The sequence below is a fragment of the Capsicum annuum genome, chromosome 5, assembly GCF_002878395.1.
Source record: "Capsicum annuum cultivar UCD-10X-F1 chromosome 5, UCD10Xv1.1, whole genome shotgun sequence".
Classification (NCBI taxonomy): Eukaryota; Viridiplantae; Streptophyta; class Magnoliopsida; order Solanales; family Solanaceae; genus Capsicum; species Capsicum annuum.
Window position 1 is genome coordinate 137,966,057 of NC_061115.1, and position 6,137 is coordinate 137,972,193.

Sequence of the window (6,137 nt, forward strand, 5' to 3'; positions counted from 1 at the left end):
AACACAAACAGATTATTAAAACCTCAGAACAATCTCTTGCTCTAAATGCTGATGAACAGACTATTCAACTTCTGCACAAGCGAGATATTGATATCTTTAAACGCAATTTTAACTATATGCATATTGGCCTTGTACAAATTGTTTTTTGACCTCTAACCTTAAAGGGTCTTCCTGAGACATTTTTAGCCGCTCTATTGGTCGTTGGTTGCTTTATATTGTTCGTGTACTCTTGTTCTTGATTTGAGTAATGATGTTTTGAGGAAAATTCAGTTGCCAAATGAAATTAGTTATGGTGTTAGGATTCGATTATATTTGTTGGAGTTGGATGGGCGGTTGTCAGTTATTCTTGTTTTTCAATTTTGGACGAAGAAGAAGACCGCTGGTGGGGGGTAAGGGTGGGGTGGGGTGGGGGAGTGGACGAAGAAGAAGACCGCTAATTACAGTTTCTTTCTTTTTTTAATTAAAAAAATTGTTATGATTAGATATATTATTAATGAAATAATTTTAAATGTATATATGAATTTATAGTTAAAAATTTAAATTAGTTGGAGAAGAATTTAATTATTTAGAATGGATTTGATGTTTAATTTGTGAGCAAAAATAAAAGCATGATTATTCAATTTTTTCTGCAATTATAATTTTTTCTTATTTAATTATATTAATTTTAATATTTAATTTTATATTTAACATTTTAAAAATGACTTAAAATTTAATGTAATACTTTATTTTTTAATTTTTTTTAATTTTTTTTAAATGATGTGGCAGATGTGCCAGGCGTGGCAGCTGACGTGGGGAGAGTGTGTTACACTCACCAAAAAAGGATTTAAAATGTTGCTTTTTAGTAGGTTCAGAGGTCCAGATGACAAACATGTAAGTAAAAGTATCCAACTTACAAAACCGACATAATATAAGGGTCCAGAAGAGCATTTTGCCTCTAATAAATTAATAAAGTTATCTCTTTATATGTAATGACCCTCACAGTCATTTACCTTATTTTCATATATTTTCGTTGTTTAGAGTTTTTCTATAACTGACTCAAGTTATTTATGACTTGCTGGGACTGATAGTTCAGTTCCGGATGATTCGTTTGAGAATTTTAGTAATACCAAATATATTGTAGAACACTTAACTTAAATTGGCATTTAGTAGAAATATAATTTATTACTCTTCTAAAATATTTTTGATAGGTATAAAATTCTTTAAGTTATGGTATATTTATATTACTTTATAACAACTTTATATGGTCTATTAATATTTTACGCAGAGATAGTAAATCTAAATATGATAAAATATTATTATTATTTAATAGACGTTTTATTGGAAATATTTTTCTAGTAATTAATGTAGATTCAAAATATTATATTTATTTTCCACGAACCTACGCAGACCCGAATATATATGTAATGTGATAAAAATAATATTGGTGTTGCCACCTCAACTCCACGTGGAGGTGAAGTTGGTGGACAACACCAATGTTAAGGATGACCATTACCTTCTTGGCCTTAAACATGGGCAGTTGTTGAATAATTTGATAATTTTGTTACATCTCAGAACCTCCCACGCTATTGTCAGGTTATAAAATATTCTACACTGATTTTATATTTGATCTCCAAAAGATAATCGATTGTTTTTTATTAATTGTTCAAGCTTGTGTTCTAGTAGCACTATTCGTAGACTTCACGAAAAGTCATTTTAGCTTTGGCGTCTAGGTAGTCTAGGCTTACCCTACTTTTTGTAATACCCCGTGTCTAAAAGCTATTGTACAACGTACGACTTATGTCCTTAAGTTGTATAAATAACATATGAGTCATATGTTGGAGTGGTTGAAGTTTGTTGTGGATACGAGTTGACCCTATAATTCATCAAGGCATGGTACGAGTCGTATGAAGTGGAGTCATAAGGGTAACAACCTAGGTTCCCTAAGTTTCTGTCCTGCTTACGAGTGGTGGCTACAAGTCGTATTGACTTATTACGAGTCGTAAGATATGAATTGTATCCTGACCAGTAAAGGATCCAAGAATCAAGCCTCATGTTTTGATATCTTCATAATTTAATTAGACATTTATTAAGTCCTCAAATAGCTCCTAGCTCATGTACAAGTCGAACTTAGCGATTAAGTTCTTATGAAGAATATAACTATATTCATATTCAAACAAGCACAAATTCTGTTTTACAAAGAATTTCTGAGCTCAAGACCCACCAACAAATAGATAATTGAATTAGCTTTGCAAGGATACCAATTTTGCCTTAATCTGATATCAGGATGAAAAGTTATAGTCAAATTACTAAAGCACTGTCAAAGATGCCAGTGGGTACGACTCATTGATGACAACTCGTAAGAAGACCATACGAGTCGTCAGGAGGAGTCATAAACATGACATTACGGGTAAAAATTTGTGTTCCTGGTGACGACTCAAGGTATGAATCATACCCAGAACTTACGATTTGTACCCAAACTCGTCAGGACAGCTTTCAGGCCTTTTCTAGACAATTTCTAAGAGGTTTTTTTTGGTATTTTCCCACTCTTTTAACCCCAAAACTACATCGTTTCACCCTGTAAACAACAATTATCAAAAAAACTACCCTAACCAATCATAACTCAGAAATTATCCATCATAGAGCAAAAAAAGGCGATTTCTTTCTCCCCAAAACCAACTAGGGTTTATCAAATTCAAGTTCAATACCAAGAAATTTATCCAAGGCTTCAACATTCAGGTATATGGGGTATTCATCAATGGGTTCATTTCACCCATTGAGTCCTAAAAGTCCCCTTTCTTCAAGTATGGATTTTAACCTTCTTTTGAGAAATTATCCATATAAATCATGAATTTAATCCATGTCTTCTTAGAAATTTAAATTCAAGCCATGTCAACATGTCTTTCCATGTAAATTAGGTTACTTCATGTTTTAAATTTCAATTATTGAAACGACCCAAAATCGGCCACGTTGTATGGGCACCTCAAGCCCACATGAACTAAAGGTCGCCCCGATAACCTAACCTAATTATCACATCAATCACAAAGGCCATGTGGATCCCGAACATATAATAAGATAGATAAAAACATGCTATAAGTCATAACTTATACATATCTAAACACTTCATTAGATTCATCAAACTAACCAATGTACCTAAGTCCACAGGCATCCATAATACCTCTATACAAATCGATATTTAGAAATGTATATGTCGAGACAAGATCCCGACAATAGACAAACCAAGTCAAAATAAGACTGAGGATAAAGGTAGGAGACCAAGAATGAATGTCTTCCAAAATAAGGAAGCTCGCCACTCCAAAGTCAATGCAAGAACTGCCTCAATCACCTAATCACCGTGCAGGACGAGAAGATGATACTCCAGCACCTATGTCGCGTGGGGACATAGCGTCCTGAGATGGTTAGTGGTTAGAGTACTAGCATGTAACTCAAGGATAAGGATAAAGTAGCATCACCAATCAACAACACATCAATATATCATATTCAACCATATTCATGACCTTATCTATACATATAGGTATATCACATTCCAAAAAAGTAAACAATTCATAACAACCTTCTCAAAGCACTCAATCATGAGACATAAAGTGGAGTACTCCGATCTTCCACACTTGGATTCAAACAACTCTTATTAGGTATGGGACTTCAACCACATTCACATATTACTTAGATGAAGGACTATAACCATGTAAACACTCATTAAGCAAGGGACTCTAACCACATACATATATATTTAAGCAAAGGGACTCTAACCACACACTCACATTCATTTAGAAAAGGGACTATATTTTCTTTCCCAGACATTAGGAAAAGGACTCTAACCTCATGCCGTATTAGATAGGGGACTCTAACCCAAGCCATTCTATTTGGCGAGAAACTTAAACGTCAAGATATCTAATTGTGCAAGGGAATTTAACCACAAGCAATTTTATTAGGCAAGGTACTTTAACCGCAAGCCCTTCCATTTGTCATGGGATTTTAACCTCAAGACATTATGACTATCATTAGTCGAAATTGGGACTCTAACCCTTTTGTCCGTACATTATCATCTATTCAATTCACACTTAAGGAATTTAACCCATTTAGATAATTCATCATTGTACATGACCACATGGTCCTCATGGGAGCCTTTGTTGTTCAACTATTTCACTAGGACAATGCCTTAATTAAATTTATCATACAATTCAATTTATGGTCATCATGACCCTCACAAACTATTCACATTTCATTAGCAATCTTATACCCCATTCTTATCACACTTTAGTTTAACAAACAATTTAAGTTCATTTTTATGTTTAGGGACTTTAACCTTTTACTAGTCATTAATCCAACAAGGTCAACAATTACACAATACATGGCTCACAAGACCTTTACAATATCATTTATCAACTATTCTTACTTATTGGTCCATTTCCCTTATTCCAAACATAACCAAGATGTGACTAGACAATTCACTTAGACATTTTTACAAACACCTTGTGTACATGCCTTTACCAAGGCCATTTTCATGGTAGAAATCAAAATATTAGGGTTACTCATGATCCACATATTAAACCACAAACAACAAGCACCCACATGTGAAAATCACCACTATTATCATGTATAAACACAATTCTAAGAAAGAACAAACATTACTCATCATTTGACAACAAAACCCTTTTTCATTTGATTTCAAAATCTCCAGGTACACTAATAATACAATTGTGAAATACATGGGTTTTTAGTTAATTAACAAGGAAAAGAGTTACATTCCTTATACAACTTGATTCTTTAAGAATCTTGACTTCCCTTTGCCCCATAAAGATCACCCTTGAAACGCTAACCTTCAATTCTTCAAGAATGAGTTTGAGAGAGTGTTTAGGGTATTTGATCCATCAAAAATGGATGTTTAGGATATTTGATCCATCAAAAATGGATGTTTAGGATGCTACAAACACTTATACAATGAGGGGACTTAGGTTTTTGGGTGTAGGAAATGAACATAAGGTCCTCAACTTAAAGCTGGAAAATGAGCCCGTGCAAGGATCGACTCACTTAAGGAACCATACCCTAGGGTATGAATAGTACCCTAACTAGTACCCTAGGCTTCTCCTAGGTCATCTATACTAGTTAGGGTACGACTACCTACCATTGAGTCATATCTAAAGGGTACGAATCATAACCTCACTCGTACACTTGTCATATACCAAAAACACCCCACTCCAAGTTAAGACCATACTATATACGATTGGGTTGTGTATGACTCGTACACTTAGATACAATTGGGAGGAGTCTCACTCATACCTAGGATAGTGAGCAACCCTTACCACACTGCCTAGGGTACAAGAGGGGAGGGAAAGGTGGATACGAATCGTATCTAAGTGGTACGACTCATGCCCTTAGTCATACCCACCCTAGTGACATCAAATGAAGAAATTTCTCAATGGTTCAAAGCCTAGGTGTTTCAATTCTCCCCCACTTGGATCATTCGTCCGTGAATGACGGGTAAGGCAATAATAAACATAACTTAACACATTTATTACATATCAAACCATCTTTTTAAACAAGTTAGGAATAAGCACACAACAAGGTACGACACATATCATGCTCATTATCAATCGACTATTCATTTTATTGACTTTGGTACTCAAACCCACTACTATCAAAGCACTTACTCATTTCACAACTTAGGGACTTTGACCCATCAACTTATCAAAGATTCTTGCTCAATTCAAGGACTAAGGACTCGAACCCGTCATATATCGAAGACATGAATCAATTCAAAGTACTAGGGACTTTGACCCATTACAACAAGGACACATATAATTTCAAGGCATTAAGGACTTGAACCTGTGGTCTAACGAGACCTAAATCAATTTAAAGCTTAGGGAATTTAACCCATTATCTAAACAAGGCATAACTCAATTCAAAACATTAGGGACTTCAACCCATTGTCTATCAAGATATAAATCAAGGTAAGAAGATTAACACATACCTTCATCACAAGTTCCCATACTGGGAAACAAATGATAATACTTGGACTTCATGTCCTCTTCCGCCTCCCAAGTAGCTTCCTTAAACTTTTGGTTCCTCCATAGAACCTTTACTGATGCCACTTCTTCCGTTTGCAATCGACGAACTTGCTGATCCAAGATCCTAACCTG